At 36.9% G+C, this 16,166-nt stretch overlaps 1 long non-coding RNA gene across 1 annotated transcript in view; it reads left to right on the top strand.

Moving 5' to 3' along the window:
- LOC115285958 overlaps positions 1–16,166 on the top strand; it is a 165,849-nt gene that overhangs the window by 37,130 nt on the left and 112,553 nt on the right. The gene's annotated exons all lie outside the window — the stretch shown is intronic.

The raw sequence follows: 16,166 nt of genomic DNA, 5'->3' as shown, positions 1-16,166 counted from the left end.
CCACTGGTGAACACAGCGTAGCACCCATGTCTCACAATGCTCAGAATGTAATCGCAGGAGACACATAGGAAACTTGCTGTTCCGACAGTGTGATCAGGCTAAAATGAAAGAGAAGAGGGGCTCATGGGAGCCTGTAAGAAATCATCTCTTCACATTTGGAAGCCAGAGAAGACTCGCTGGAGGAAATGAGGTCCCCTAAAGAAGCAGAAGGATGAACGGGCATCCACAAATTGAAGAACTGGAGGAAGATGGTTCTGGGAGAGAAACTAACCACAATTACAGTCAAGAGCAGGCAGGGCATCCTTGGGAAACTGTAAGGTACTCAGTGTGGTCACAAGTTTGGGGCTGGATTCAGAGAGAGCTAAGCTGGGGGAGGTTCAGTTGAGATATTGTCCTAAAGGAAAGAGAAGAAATTAAAGGGATTTAGAATGTAATCACGCTTTCTTTTTAAAACATTGATGCAGCATGTAGTGTCAGAATGGAAGAGAAAGATGCCACAACAATCTAGGCAAGATGGGATGCCAAACCCAATTTGGGCAAAGGCTGAACGTATGGGGAGAAATGGACACTTTTTAAAAAACATTTATTTACTTTAAGTAATCTCTACACCCAATGTGGGACTCAAACCTACAACCCTGAGATCAAGATTCGCTGCCTCCCTTCCTACATGAGACACCTGCTCTAGTGCCCCCTTAATTACCTCCTCCCTCTTCAGCTTTCCTTCTCTTTTGTCTCCTTCCCATCAGCACCTAAATATTCCCAAGCTTCCACCATCTGGGAAAACCTCCCCTTGAATCTTTCTGGTTTCCATAACTTTATCTTTCCATTATGGATTTCTAAAGACCTGGCAACCTTCTCTCACCACTTCTGACATCCCATTGACTCCTCAGCCATCTGAGGCCACCATTGCCTTTCACGGGCTAAACCCAATGGGTATTTTCTTAGCCTTTATATTACATTTCATACAGAGCAGCACTTAACATGGTTGAAACTTCTGGACACTTTCTTGAAATTCTCCTCCCTTTGCTGTTCCTTCTGGTGAGTTTGCTCATCTCTCTCTTCCTCTGCCAGAGTGTAGAATATTGATATTACCTAGGGAGTTGTGTCCAGGACACTTTCTTCACTATTTAAAGGATTTCACAATTAATTGGCTTTCCCTTATCTACACAATGAGTACATGAATGTATCTCTTTAAATCCATTCATCAATTACAGATAAAGTCCAAGTTCCCTTTGAATTCCACCCTCAGTCCCTCCCTATACTGCAGAGGTAACTGGAGCTATTCTTTGGTGAGATTCATTTTTGGGTACTTTGTATCAGCCTTTACATATACCCCCATATATTCAGAGAACTTACCTATTTTGATGTGTTTAGACCATTCCAGTAAATATGGATTATTTCATTACTTTATTTGTGCATGCTAAGCTTGCAGATTAAACAGACTCTTCTTCTTTTTTTTTTAAATTTTTTATTGTCAAATTGTTTTCCATACAACACCCAGTGCTCTTCCCCTCAAGTGCCCTCCACCATCACCACCACCTCTCTTCCCCCCTCCCCCCTCCCCCCAACCCTCAGTTCATTCTCAGCATTCAATAGTCTCTCAAGTTTTGCATCCCTCTCTCTCCCCAACTCTCTCTCCCTCCTCCGTTCCCCCTGGTTCTCCATTAGGTCTCTCTTGTTTTCCTGCTAGACCTATGAGTGCAAACATAGACTCTTCTTTAAATTCTGCCTGCAATTCTGAGATCCTTCCCCTGCCTGGAGGTCACCGCTGTTTTGGCTTGGTAGGAATGGTTCTAGGCTTTTCCTTGTATAAATCCAGAATAATACAGTGGTTTTATGGAGTTTTAAAAAATCTTATGTAAACGTATTTTGCAACTTGTTTTTATCAGTTAACAATACATCTTGCAAACCTCACCTTGTGTTACTGTGTCAATTACATTCTTTTAACATACAAAACAGTGTTTATAGGTACTTTGTTAGCTTCCTATTGATGTCACAGCAAATTTCCACAAACATAGGGGCTTACTGTCTTACAGTTATAGAGGTCAGAAATCCAAAGTGGGGCTTACTAGGCTAAAACAAAAGTATTGGCATGGCTGGAGAGGACAGATGAGAGTCTGTTTCCTTGCTTTTTCCAGATCCTAGAGGCTGTCTGAATGCCTTGGCCTATGGCCCTGTCCTCATAACTTCAAAGCCATAAGTGCAGGGGCGCCTGGGTGGCTCAGGCAGTTAAGCCTCCGACTTCGGCTCAGGTCAGATCTCACGTTCGTGGGTTCGGGCCCCGCGTCAGGCTCTGTGCTGATGGCTAGCTCAGAGCCTGGAGCCTGCTTCCGGTTCTGTATTTCCTTCTCTCTCTGACCCTCCCCCTCTCATGCTCTGTCTCGCTCTGTATCAAAAATAAATAAAACATTAAAAAAAAAGCCATAAGTGCAGCATCTTCTAATCTCTCACTGATATTAACCTTTCTGTTTCTCTCCTTCACTTATGAATATCCTTGTGATTACATCTGGACCACCTATATGATGCAGGATGATCTCCCATGTTCAGATTCATAATTTACTCATCTGCAAAGTCCTTTTTCCATGTGAAAAAATATATTCACAGGTTCCAGGCATTAAAAAATGGACATCTCTGTGGGGCCATTCTCCTGTCCACCCCAAGCCCCATAGATTGTAGTCATTTCTTCTTCCATCTTAACACAGTCTCCCTGGCCATCTTCCTCATCCTTGTGGGTGACACTGCACTTCAACTCCAGCTCCAGATGGAACTATTAGGCCGTCCCCCCTCTGATGTCCCACAGGCCCTGGAACTCATGCTCTTTCCCACCGTTAGGACTTTCCACACTTTGCTATCTTGATTTGAACACCTTTGTCACCTGTCAGGTAATGTGATTTTCTTTGTTCTTCAAGAATCAAAGCATGTGTACTTTTTCTAGAAAGTTTTTTCTTTCTCTCAGATTTGTTTTCATATACTTTAGAACTATGCCTATTTTAATTTTCATTCTGTATTGTAAATGCCTGTGTTTATGTGTCAACTTCCCAGGTTTAATTACTCTTTGTAACCCCCAGTGTTTAGACGAAGACTCAATAAATATTTGTTAAATATATTAGATCAGAAAGAACTGTCCTTGTAGCCAGAACTTATTTTTGAATCTTCCCTCAAAGGTGGAGCTACCTCTAAGTTTCCAATCCAGGAACTTCCAGCATCTCCTCCCTGATACAGCCTAAGAAGAAGGGATTGCAGATTTGCCTTCATGCCAGCTCTCTGGGGTTTGTCCAAAGACCTTAGCTCCTCAGATGCCTCTCTCCTTGCAACTACTCGCTCTAAGGCCCTAGTATGTTTGCCTTCTTTTTTCCATTTCAGAATGAGACATATACTGCTCCTGGCTGTCACTAGGTGCAGGTCCTGTATTATTCCTTGTTGGCTTGTTTATCCTTGTCCATCCATGCAAATATTCTCTTTATGATCCTCTTCTTAACCTATCCAACTTGAATATGCTCTCTGCTTCCTGCCAATATAGTGGTGGGCATATTGAATCAGTACCCAGGTTTCAATATTTAGAGTCTGTATTTCAGCACTCAGTTAATATTAATGGAACGAGGACTGAATATTCTGTGATAAATATTACAAAAGTTGTTTATTTTTGTAATGTCAGGCAGTAATCATGGAATGTAATACTGGACCGGATCTTAGACATTTCCCAGATAAGATCCATCATTTTATTTAAGAGGACTTTTAGTGTGGCTTGTGACAGCACTGGCGTGTGGAAAAGCAGGCTGAGGAAAGACTATGGAGTTACATAGGCTTGAGATTGTATCCTAGAGCCACTACTCAGTGGCTTGGAGATGTGGGCATACTCAGTTTTATTAATTGCAAAATGAAGACAACAGTAATTAAGTCGCAGAGGTATTTGAGACGATTAGATGAGCTAATGCATCTGAATTCCCAGGCACAGAATGTAGCACTTGACACTCACTGACCTCCGTCATTAGCAGAACCTAGATTTCCAGGTCAAGTCACAGATTCCACTCCACCACTGGACCAATGATACTGAAAAGAACATGAAAAAATTCAGTAGATAGAAAGGGTTTGTGGCTCAGCTTCTAGCGTGAACTTCTTTGCTGTTAGATTGGGTGAAGGAGGCTTGCAGTTGTTTATCAGGCTTCTTTTCCTGCAGATCCTGATTTGACATTTGTGTCTTCTCCTCTTTCTTTCATCTTGTCTTTACAGCTGTTTTTATAACTCTCAAACTATCATTCTCCCAGAAGACAGAATGGAGGGATAAATGTGTTTCAAGGTGCTTGATACTTGTTCCCTTGAACCTTCCTTCCTTCCTAACCCCAAGTTTCCTTCTGGCATAGCTCTTCCCAAGGTGGTGGGTTCTTTATGAAATAAATGTCCTATGTGAAGGCTCCAGCAAGCTCTTAATTTCAAGAATAGAGTTTGTGGGTCTGCATTCCTAATCCAGCAAATCTCTTGATATAGCAAACATTTCCTGTAGACTTATCTCCTTCCCAAGTATTTTGGAGCTTGCAAGCTCAGATACAATGAATGGAGCCATTAGAGTGAACAATCACTCAACAGCATAAGTTATTTTAATGGGCCCATCACTTGAAACTAAACTTCCACCATCTGTTCTACCCTTTAACTGCAAATGCAAAAAGAACACCATTCCCAATGGCATCATAAAAAGTTAGATATAAGTGATTTAAATGCATGTTTTGGTTCTGTATTCAGTGCAATATAGATTTGAAAGAAGGCTCATATTGGATTTATTTTTTTATGGCAAAATCAAAATTCAGAGTAAGAGAGTTTCTCTGTTCACAGAAGAGTGGCTTTTTAGTTGGCATGAAACATATTCTACCATGTGATTGATTGATTCATATATTCATTCAGACTTTTTCCCCCAGAAAGTATTTATGGAATGCTACCAGGTGCCTGGCATTGTACTAGACACTGGGAATATAGAAGTTAATAGTGATAATTGGAAAGACCTCTGGGTCTTCCAAAGGAAAATAAAACAAAGCATTTCTGATAAGTAAGCATAAAGATCGTATAAAAACCCAAACATAAGTTTTGTTTTTGCTTCAGCGTGGTGATGTGTTAAAATAGAAAATTTTCAACTAATCAGATCTTGGTTGAAAGCCTTACTTTCTCCACAATAGGAGCTTTCTGTGTCTGTTTCCTTATCTGAGATTTATTCACATATCGATTTCCTCATCTGGAAAATGGGAACAATAATATCTTTCTGATAGATGTGTTCTGATTGAAAGAATTATATGGGCAAAGCTGCTGGCTCAGAGTTGGCACTCTATACTGATCCTCTTTTTACTTTCTAACTTGCATTTTTAATAGATTTTGAGAAATTACTTACTAGACATAAAATGATAGACTCATAGAACACCCAAATAGGAGAGAGTCTAAGAAATATTCAGCTTTACATTCAATGTTCCTTATTTTATAGACAATAAAATTTAATTTGCAGTAATGTCTAAAACATTCTATCTAAAATAATTCATATACATGAATCACTATATTAACATATTGTGTACCTTATAAAATATATAATAGAAATAATAAAGAATTAGGTGATGATGAGTTGATCAATATTTGTTGTTTCATGGGTTGTGATGGCTTCGTATTATGCTAAAGGCATATATCCTAGTCTCTCAGGGAGCATTATATACTTGGGTACAGTTCATTATTAATGTGAATTTTTTTTGAGAGAGAGAGAGAGAAAGAACCTTAAGTAGGCTCCATGCCCAGCGTAGAGCAAGATGCGAGGCTCAGTCTCATGACTGTGAGATCGTGACCTGAACCAAAATCAAGAGTCAGATGCTTAAACAACTGAGCCACCCAGGTGCCCCTAATGTGAATTATTAATTCTACAGTGCAACACTTTAAAAATATATCTTTGAGGGATTTTTACTGATTTAATTATTTCTATTTTGTAATGGAGCTAAGACTGAGTATCAGGAGGGGAAAATTCAGATCTACCATTGAATTTTTTTTCTCTTAAACTTGTGTTATGCTCAATCCAGTTTCTTTGCAGGAATAGTTTTAGTCCTTTCTCCATTTTGTGATTGTTAAGTTGGTTAAAACTGGACAATAAAATATGCCAATTCACATAGCTGCCTGCATGTTGATACGTTGACAGTGAGTTGACATGTGAGGATGTTGCAGCTGTCTCTTGTGCCTCATGGAGCTCATTCTTGGGGTTCCCCTGTGGACATTGGGTAGCAGGCATGGAAACCCTGTGACATAAGGGCCAGAGGGAGGTGCAAGTGTCAGTCTTATATCAAAAACCAGTAAAGTTTTTCTAAAAGATAATTAAATATTTGCCCTAGTATTGCCTTCTTATATCTCAAAAGATGATCTTGCCTGTTTCACTTTGGAAGCCAGTGGATTCATTGAAGAGGAAAAACCAGAGCCTGAGTCCACTAATTTCCCAATAAGAGTTTTTTCCTTTAAAAATATAAAGAAGCAAATAACAAAGTTTGTATTTTTATGGTAGTATAACATGTGTTCATAAACGTGTTCACATTGTAAGTGCACATCTTCATGCATTTTCCCAGAGTGAGCCCATATAACCAATTATTCAGGTCAGGAATTAGAACCTTCCCAGCCCTCCAGTGTGCTCTTGTGCTTTCTCCTCCCCCACGATGACTCCTATCCTGTTCTGTTTTAAGTTTTATATATAGAGAATCATATGATATGAATTATTTTGACGCTGAATTTCTTTGGTCTAACATTATCTTTGTGAGATTTATCTGTGTTGGTAGGTGTGGAAGAAATTTATTCACTTCTTTGCTATGTAGTCTTTCACTGAATATACTACTATGTACTTATCCATTCTGAAGTTGTTGAATATTTGAGTTGTTTCTAATGTCTGGCTATTGGGAATAATGCTCCAGTGAGCATTCTTTAAAAATTTTTTTATTAAATGTTTTATTTATTTTTGAGAGAGAGACAGCATGAGCAGGGGAGGGTCAAAGAAAGAGGGAGACACAGAATCTGAAGACAGGCTCCAGGCTCTGAGCTGTTGGCCAGAGCATGACGCGGGGCTCGAACCCATGAACGGCAAGATCATGACCTGAGCGAAGCCGGATGCTCAACTGACTGAGCCGCCCAGGTGCCCCATCCAATGAGCATTCTTATACATTTGGTGTATATATGCTTGCATTTCTTTTGGATACATAATTAGGAGATATTTGTAGCAGTGAAATTGCTGAGTAGACATATGCTGAGCTCTCGTATGTAGAGCAAATATTAATAAACTATTATTTTGATAATGATACACAATTAACTACATCAAAATGAGTTGCTTACAACAGGAAGCAGTTACCACTCACAAATCTGTGGGTTGGCTGGGATGCTGATGATCTAAGCTGAACTCAACTGGACTTAGATCTGAGTTGGACATTCCATTCAGATCTGCTCCAAATGTCTGTTATCCTTCTTGGTCCAGTGGCTAATCGAGGCACATTTTTTTTATGGCAACTAAGCCTCTTCTCAAGGTTGGAACCAAGAAAGTATTAACTGCTAAAGCACATTTTTAGTCTCTGCTCACATTATGTCCACTAGCATCCACTGAATGACACAAGCACATGGCCAAACACAAGGGATGGGAGAAGTTCACTCCACCTCCCATGAGGTATATTTGTTAGTGTGTGGATATATAATTCTATTAACAGAAATGAAGAGTTAGAACCCATAATTAAATTGACTATCTAGTCTTGTAAAGCATTTCAACATACTTGCCAGCAGTGGTGTCTGAAAGTTCTCATTATTCCACATCCTCAATATTTGGTATTTTCAGCCTTTTTAAAGGTAGTCATTCAATGTCAATGGCTTAATTTATATCCCTCAAATGATTAATGAGTTACATACCTTCTCATGTGGTTATTGGTTTTTTTCTAAACTGTTTGCTCAAGCTATTTACCCAGTAAAAAGATTAGGTTGCCAGTCTTTTTTAAAATTGATTCATAAGATATATTCTAAAACTAAATGTTTGTTGGTTATTTTTTTTCACTCTATGTCTTGTCTTTTTACTCTCTTTACTGTGTCTTTGCATGAACAAATGTTTTTAATTTGAATGTAGCCCAATTTATCAATCCTTCCCTTTATGATTAATATCTTTTATTTCTGGTTTAAGAAATCTTGGCCAACCCTGAGGTCATGAAGATGTTCTCCTGTGTTTTCTTGTAAAAGCTTTATTGTTCTTTTGATATTTAGCTCTATAGTCTGTCTGGACTAGGTTTTTATGTATTTTATGAAGTAATGGTCCAGATTCATATGGATATCTAAATGACACAATACTATGCATTGAAAAGCCGTCTTTTCTCTACTGCACTGCCTTGTCATTCTCATGTCAAGTGTCCATTATGTGTTGCCCATTCCCGGACTCTCCATCCCATTTCACTGGCACATTTGTCTGTCTTTAAGTCAATACTGTGCTCTCTTAATTAGTGTAGTGTCATATTACATCTTGATATTTGACACCATAAATCCTCTGTTCTTCTTTAAGATTATCTTGACTTTTCTTGACCCTATGTTTCCATTAAAAATATTTAAACCAGCTTGTCAATTTTTATAGCAATCTTCCTGGATATTGATTTAAATTACAGTGATTAACTTGTGAGAGTTAATCATTACAGCATTTTTTTCAATCTATGAACATGATATATTCCTCCTCTATTTTTTAGGTTTTTAAAATGTTTTTCTCAATAGATTATTCTGTAGAGGTCATGTACCTCTCTCTCACACACCTTCTCTGTTTCTGTTTCTTTTATTCATAATTATTTGATGTTTTTGATCCTACTGTAAAAAGCATCTTTTTAAATTTAGTTTCTTAGTAGTTTTGTCAGTATATAGAAATAAAAGTAAGTTTTTATATTAAATAAGTATCCAGTGACCTTTGCTAGGTTTGCTTATAAGTTCTAATATCTATACTATTTTAGGTTTTCTATATACACAATTATGTTATCTGGGGATAATGACACTCTTGCTTCTTTTCCGAACCCTATCTATTTTATTTCTTTATTTTGCACTATTACTTTGAATATACTACCCTTAAGTAAGATGTTTTCTGAAGTTTGGTTTTTTTGTAGGTCCTCCTAGTCAAGTATAATACACCCTGCTAGTCCTCATTTGCTGAAAGTTTTAAATGGTAAATTTAATCAAATTTTGGCATAAGTAACATGTTCATATAATTTTCTTGTGTTATTCTATTAAATATGATAGATTACATTCATTGATGTTTGACTCTTAAGTTAACTTTATGTTCCTGAAATAAACATGATGGTTATAATGAATTAATTATTCTTTTAGTGTATGGCTGGATTTATTTTGTTAATATTTTGTTTGATACTTTTGAAAATTTTATGTTCATGTTAGATAGTAGTCTTTAATTATTTTCTTGCAATGTCTTTGTCACGCTTTGGTATCAAAGATATATGGGCCTTATACAATGGCTTGGAAAATGTACCTTCTTTGGTGTATTATCCTTGTCTATACTCTGGAAGAATTTATATACTTTTGATGTTATTATTTTTTTAATGTTTGGAAGAATTCACAAGTGAAGTTATCCTGGTTTTGAATTTCTTTATGGAAATATTTAATTACCTTGATATCTTTCATATACACAGGAATATTTAGATTATTTCTTCTTGTGTCTGTTTTGATAAGTTGTTTTTAATAAATCACTTAAGTTTTCTAATTTATGGAAACAAATTGATCATAATATTTTGTTAGTTTTAGTGTTTATAAGATCATTTATGGTTTTCATTTATATTACTTATTTGCAAATAAACATTTTTTCTTGATGCATTTTGCCATGAATTAACTGATTTTATGAAATTTTCAGTATCAGTGTTTACATTTATTGATTCTTTTTGATGAGCATTGTATTGTATTGCGTTAATTTAAATTTTTTTCATTATTTCCTTCTTGACAGGTCCTCCTTGCTATCATCTTATATCACTGACCTCTAGCCATTCTTCCACCTGGTGTTATTAATTGAAGCCATACATTTTACTATTTGCATGGTTATAGCCACATACCATAAGTTTTAATATCTTGCATTTTTATCATTTGGTTTAAATTTTTATTTAAATTAAATTATTTAAATTATTAAAATACTTATTTATTTTGAGAGAAAGAGCATGAGTGGTGGGGAGAGGCTAAAAGAGAGGAGAAAAGAAATACCAAGCAGGCCTGATGTGGGGCTTAATGCCTTTAACAGTGAGATCATGTTCTGAGCCAAAATCAAGAGTTAAATGCTTAACCATCAGGGCTCACCCAGGCATCCAATTTAAATTACATTTTAATATTTATTTTGATTTATTCTTGACTCATGAGTTATTTGAGAGTATAAAGCTTAAATTCAAAATACTAGAGGATTGTCCAGTTAGTTTTTATTGTTCTGTTCTTGCTTAATTTCACTACAGTCAAAGAATACATGGTAGTTTAATCATTTTAAATTTGTTGAGACTTACTTTATGGTATAGCACACAGTCAATTTTGGCAGCTCTTGTGTAGGAATCACGAAACATATATTTTCTACACTTGGATTCATTATTTTATGTAGGCAATTAGGTTCACTATTTCATACATGTTCAAATCTTATATTTCCTTAGGGACTTTTTTTGATGGAATGTTCTATCAAATACTGAGAGAATATGTGAAAATCTCCCACTATGATTGTGGTTTTGTATATTTTCCCTTTGAAACTTTCTTGGGGGTTTTTTGTTTTTTGTTTTTGTTTGCTTTGTATATTGTGAAGCTATGTTACTGTGTGCATATAATCTTAGATTTTAAAAAGATTTTTCCAGTGATTGACTCTTTTATCATTACTATATATTCTTTTCTGTATCTAGTAATACTCCATCCTTTAAAGTCTACTTTGTTTTCTTTACGTTGCATGATACACAGTTTACATTTAAGGAATATCACTGAAAAGTAGTATAGAGTTAGTTTTTTTTTTAAGTACAAACTAACAGTCTCTATTTTTTAACTAGAATACTTAATTTGTTGGTATCTTATGTAACTAGTGATATATTTGGATTTAAGTCTACTATCTCATTATTTGTTTTTTATTTGTCTCACTTTTCTTTTTATTCCCCTTCCTTTCTTATCTTCTTTTGGATAAGATTTTTAATTATTTCCCTTTCCCCTGCTATTGCCAATAAATTTTATTTTTTTCTAAGGCTGGGCTCCCTAGAAATGCAACCTGAGATGTGGGTTCTTTTTTTGAGTAATTAATTGGGGAAGTTTTCCCAGAAGATAAAGGGGCAGGGGCAAAAGTTAAGCAAGAAAGACTCTCAGTTGGAGACTAGCTTAAAGGAGATCTCAGGGGGACTCTCTGGAGCACACATTATTTTTTAATGTTTTTATTTATTTATTTATTTGTTTTGAGAGACAGAGAGAGCATGAGCAGGGGAGGACCAGAGAGAGAGAGGGAGACACAGAATCTGAAACAGGCTCCAGGCTCCGAGCTGTCAGCACAGAGCCCGACGCAAGGCTCGAACCCACGAACCGCGAGATCATGACCTGAGCCGAAGCAGGACACTTAATTGACTGAGCCCCCTAGGTGCCCCTGGAGCACAAATTATACCATAGAGTTAGACCTACCTTCCAAGGAGTGGGCTGGCTATTTGTACCTCCGACAGACATTGTTCAAATTCTGTTCTGGTAGCTGGGGAGGGAGTGAGGGTACATAGCCTACATTTCCCTGATTTTTTAATGAGGTCAAGTATGTTTTCATGTTTACTGACAATTTATATCTCTTCTTTTGTAAAATGCTTGTTCATATATGTTGCCTAGTTTTTCTATTGGATTATTGGTCTTTTTCTGTAGTTCTTTATTTATTCTATATATTAATTCATTATCAATTTAGTGTTATAAAGTTTTTTCACTCACGGTTTTTAATTTTTTTAAGTTTATTTATTTATTTTGAGAAAGAGCACAGGCGGAGGAGGGCAGAGAGATGGAGAGACAGAATCCTAAGCAGGCTCCACTACATCAGCACAGAGCCTGATGTGGGGCTTGAACTCTTTACCGGTGAAGAGGTGAGACCTGTGAGATCATGACCTGAGCCGAGATCAAGACCTGAGTCGAGATCAAGAGTTGGTCACTTAACCAACTGCACTACCCACCAGCTCATCATTCATGTCTTTTTATTGTCTATATTGCTATTGACAAACAGAATTTCTTGATTTTAATGTAGTTGAATTTAGTAGTCTTTTCATTAGAATTGGTAATTTTTATTTCATATTTTTCTTGTTTAAGAAACTTATTTTGGGGTGCCTGAGTGGCTTATTTGGTTAAGCATCCAACTCAGGTCATGATCTCACGGTTTGTGAGTTTGAGCTCCACGTCAGGCTCTGTGCTGACAGCTCAGAGGCTGGAGCCTGCTTCAGATTCTGTATCTCCCTTTCTCTCTGCCCCTTCCCCACTTGCACTGTCTGTCTGTCTGTCTGTCTGTCTCTCTCTCTCTCTTTCTTTCTCTCAAAAATACATAAATGTTAAAAATTAAATAAAAAACTTATTTCTTCCCCAAGGTCAAAAATATTCTTATGGTGTCTTAAAAATTTTATAGATATGCTTTTTAGAAATGATTTATTTACTTTTGAGAGAGAGGGAGAGCACTAGTGGGGCAGGGGCAGAGAGAAAGAGAGAGGATCATAAGTAGGCTCTATGCGGATAGCTGTGAGCCTGATGTGGGGCTTCAACTCATAATTGGCAAAATTATGACCTGAGTCGAAGTTGGGCGCTCAACCAACTAAGCAACCCAGGTACCCATATAGTTATGCTTTTAATATGTAAGTCCTTTATTTAAGTCCTTGTTGGGATAGATTTATGTATGTTATGAGGCAGAGCACCCAATTTAATTGTTCAATGAGAATAACTAATTGTATCAGCACAAGTTACTGAGCTGTCCAACTTTCTTCCACTGATCTTTAATACCTATCTGTCATATATCAAGTCTCTGTGTATCCTTGGGTTCTCTATTCTGTTCCATGCTCTCTCTTCTATTCCAGTGGTTAATTTATATATCCCTAATACCATATTGACTTCATACATATAATTTGGAGTAAGTATTGCTATTTGACAGGTTAAATTTACCTACTTTATTCTTCAGGAATATCGAGGTTTTACTAGGGCCTATGTATTCCCATGTAACTTTTAGAAATAAATTTTCACGTTCTTAAAAAAGATAATTAAATGCTTTTGGATTTTCACACTGACACTATAGACAGAAGTGGCATCTTTATGATATCATATAATACAATCCATGAACAGGTCTTTTTCCACCTACTTAGTTCTCATTTTATATCTTTCAATAAAGCTTTATTATTTTCCTCATAATAGCTTCACATATTTCTTCTTAGATTTATTCCTGTATATATGTATAAATGGTAGAATTTTCAAAATTATAATTTCAAACTGTTGTTGATGTATAGAAGCTATTTAAATTTTTTGGTTTTGATATTGCATTTGCTGGAATTCCATGTTAGTTATAATAATTTATGTGTACAGTATTTTGGATTTTCCCATGTCCGTTATTCTCTCATTTGTAAATAATGGCTGCTCTGGTTACTTATTGTTACACAGAAAAACTACCCCCAAATTCAGCTGATACAATAAGCATTTTATTATGTTCATGACTTCAGCGAGTCAAAATTCAGACAAGGCACAGTGGGGATGTATTTTCTCTGCTCTGTGATATCTGAGGTCTGTATTGGGTTGGCCTTGACTAAATCTGCTGGTATCTTGCATCATCTGGAAGCTTTTTAATCTACAGACTTGGCACATGGGATGGGATATTTGAAGTCTGGGCTCACCAGAATTCTTCACTAGAATGCCGACTTGTGACTTCTCTGTGAGGCTGGAGTTTCCTCAAGCACACCAGTCTCTGACCGTCTGTGGCACTGAGTGCTCTGAGCTTCTGGTCTTTCCAAAGCATTTCAAAAGGCTGTCCACTCACACTCTTTCCTGGAAGCGAATGTCCCAATTTTAGCATTTTCTGCAATCCAGAGAGCTGAACGTTTTCCAAATCATCAGGTCCTGATTCCATTTTACTTACCAGTTCTTCAACCTATTTCTTTCTGTTTTATTATAGAACCAATAAGGAACCAGCCCTTAAATCTACTCAGCTATATATCCAAATTCATTGTTTGAGTTTTTCTTACATATAACTGCAGAGTACAAGTCAGCTATGCTTTCTGCCACTTTATAGTCTCCTTTCCTCTGGCTTCCAATAATGGATTCCTCATTTCTATCCATCTCTCACTGGCAGTACCTTTAACACCATATTTTACCAGCAGCCTGTTGTTGATGATGTAGGTGTTCTCTACTATGAAATAAGCTTCCTCTCTCATGATTCTTACTTCCTTCCAAGTTCTCACTAACAGAGTGATTAACATCAGTATTTCTACTAACTCTTTTCAAAGCCATCCAGACTTTTTCTATCATCCTCCTCAAAAAGTTTCTAGTCTCTACTCATGGCATAATTATAAAGCCATTCATATCTTTAGGTATTTATTTTAACAGCCCCCCACTTCCAAGTACAAAATTTAAGTTAGTTTCTTATGGTTCCTGTAACAATTTACAATAAATTCAGTGGCTAAAAACAACATACATTTATTATTTTATAGTTATGGAGATTAGAAGTCTAAAATGGGTCCCAGTGAGCCACAATCAAGGCATTGGCGGGGTTAAGTTCCTTGTGGATACCCTCAGTGAGAATGTACTTTTCTTACTTTTTCCAGCTTCGAGTGGTGGCTCACACTCCTTGGCCCTTGGTCGCCTTCCTCCATCTTTAAAGACAGCAGTGACCACTCAAGCCTTTCTGATATTGTATCACTCTGACTTTTTTACTCCGTTCTTCCACATTTAAAGACCTGAGTGGTTACACTGGGCCTAAATAACTCAGGATAATCTTTTTATTTGAAGGTCACCTGATTAACAACCTTAATTCCCTCTTGCCACATACTGTACCATAACATATTCTGGTGATTAAGACTTTTAGAATTCAGGTGCATACAAACATGCCTATCTCACTTTTGCTGTAGGTTTCTATGAATATCTTTTAACAAATAGTTTTTCATTAACATTTTTTAAACAAATTAAGGAAGTGTCTTTGAAATTTCATGAGACACAGTTGTATATTCATCCACTCATTTATTCATTCATTGTGCACATGTTTTTGAACACTAGTCTTTGTTTTTAATACTGTGAGAGGTCTCAAGATAAAAACTGTCTCTGAGAGGCCCTAGAGCACTGTGGGTAGCCCCACAGATTCTAGAACTTAACTGCCTGGGCTTGAATCTGGAAACTACAGAAACACTATCTATGCACTCTCTGATTATGGGATAGTTTTCTCCTTGAATACTTTAGTTTCCTTATCTTAACAAAGTGCTTAAGATAGTGTCTGGCATATATAAGAAGTAGATAAATTTTGCTTTTTTTTTTTTTTTGATAGAGAGCAAGGGTGAGAGAGTGAACAGCGGGGGCAGAGAGCAAGGGAGAGAGAGAATCCCAAGCAGGCTCCATGATCAACACAGAGCCTAACTCAGGGCTCATGACCTGAGCTGAAATTAAGAGGCAGATTACTTGACTGAGCCACCCAGGTGCCCTGATAAATGTTTGCTTTTATTATCATTCTCATTTTCTGCGCTTAAGGTGCTCAAAGTTTGGCTGTGCATTCAGACAACTAAACAAACTGTGATTATTTCCATTATTGAGGCAAATTTTAGTTACAACGAGGCTTAATTAATTCTGGTTACACTATAAATTCAATTTTCTGAAAAATGAATTATTTTCTCGTCCTCCTCTCTAATCTGCCCTTTCTCCTGTGTTCCCTCAGGGCATGTTACCACAGTTCTCCATTCATCCACACTCGAAATTTAAGTGCTGTCTTGGTCTTTCCTGGCCCCCATCCCTCACATCTCATTGGTCCAATCCAGTCAATCTGCTTTCTTTAACATCTAACCTTCTCTTCCCTTCTTGCCATCATTCCTCTTACTATCTCCTTTTTCAGGCATTGATCACCATTAACCTTGATGATTTTTAACATTAGCCTTGACTTGCTGCAGCTCCAGATACCACATCCATGTTCAAGTTAGGAAAAAGGAGGAAAGGCAAAAAACTTCTCTTTACATCTT

Source organism: Suricata suricatta, chromosome 1, assembly GCF_006229205.1.
Source record: "Suricata suricatta isolate VVHF042 chromosome 1, meerkat_22Aug2017_6uvM2_HiC, whole genome shotgun sequence".
Classification (NCBI taxonomy): Eukaryota; Metazoa; Chordata; class Mammalia; order Carnivora; family Herpestidae; genus Suricata; species Suricata suricatta.
This window is presented reverse-complemented; position numbering and strand designations above follow the sequence as displayed.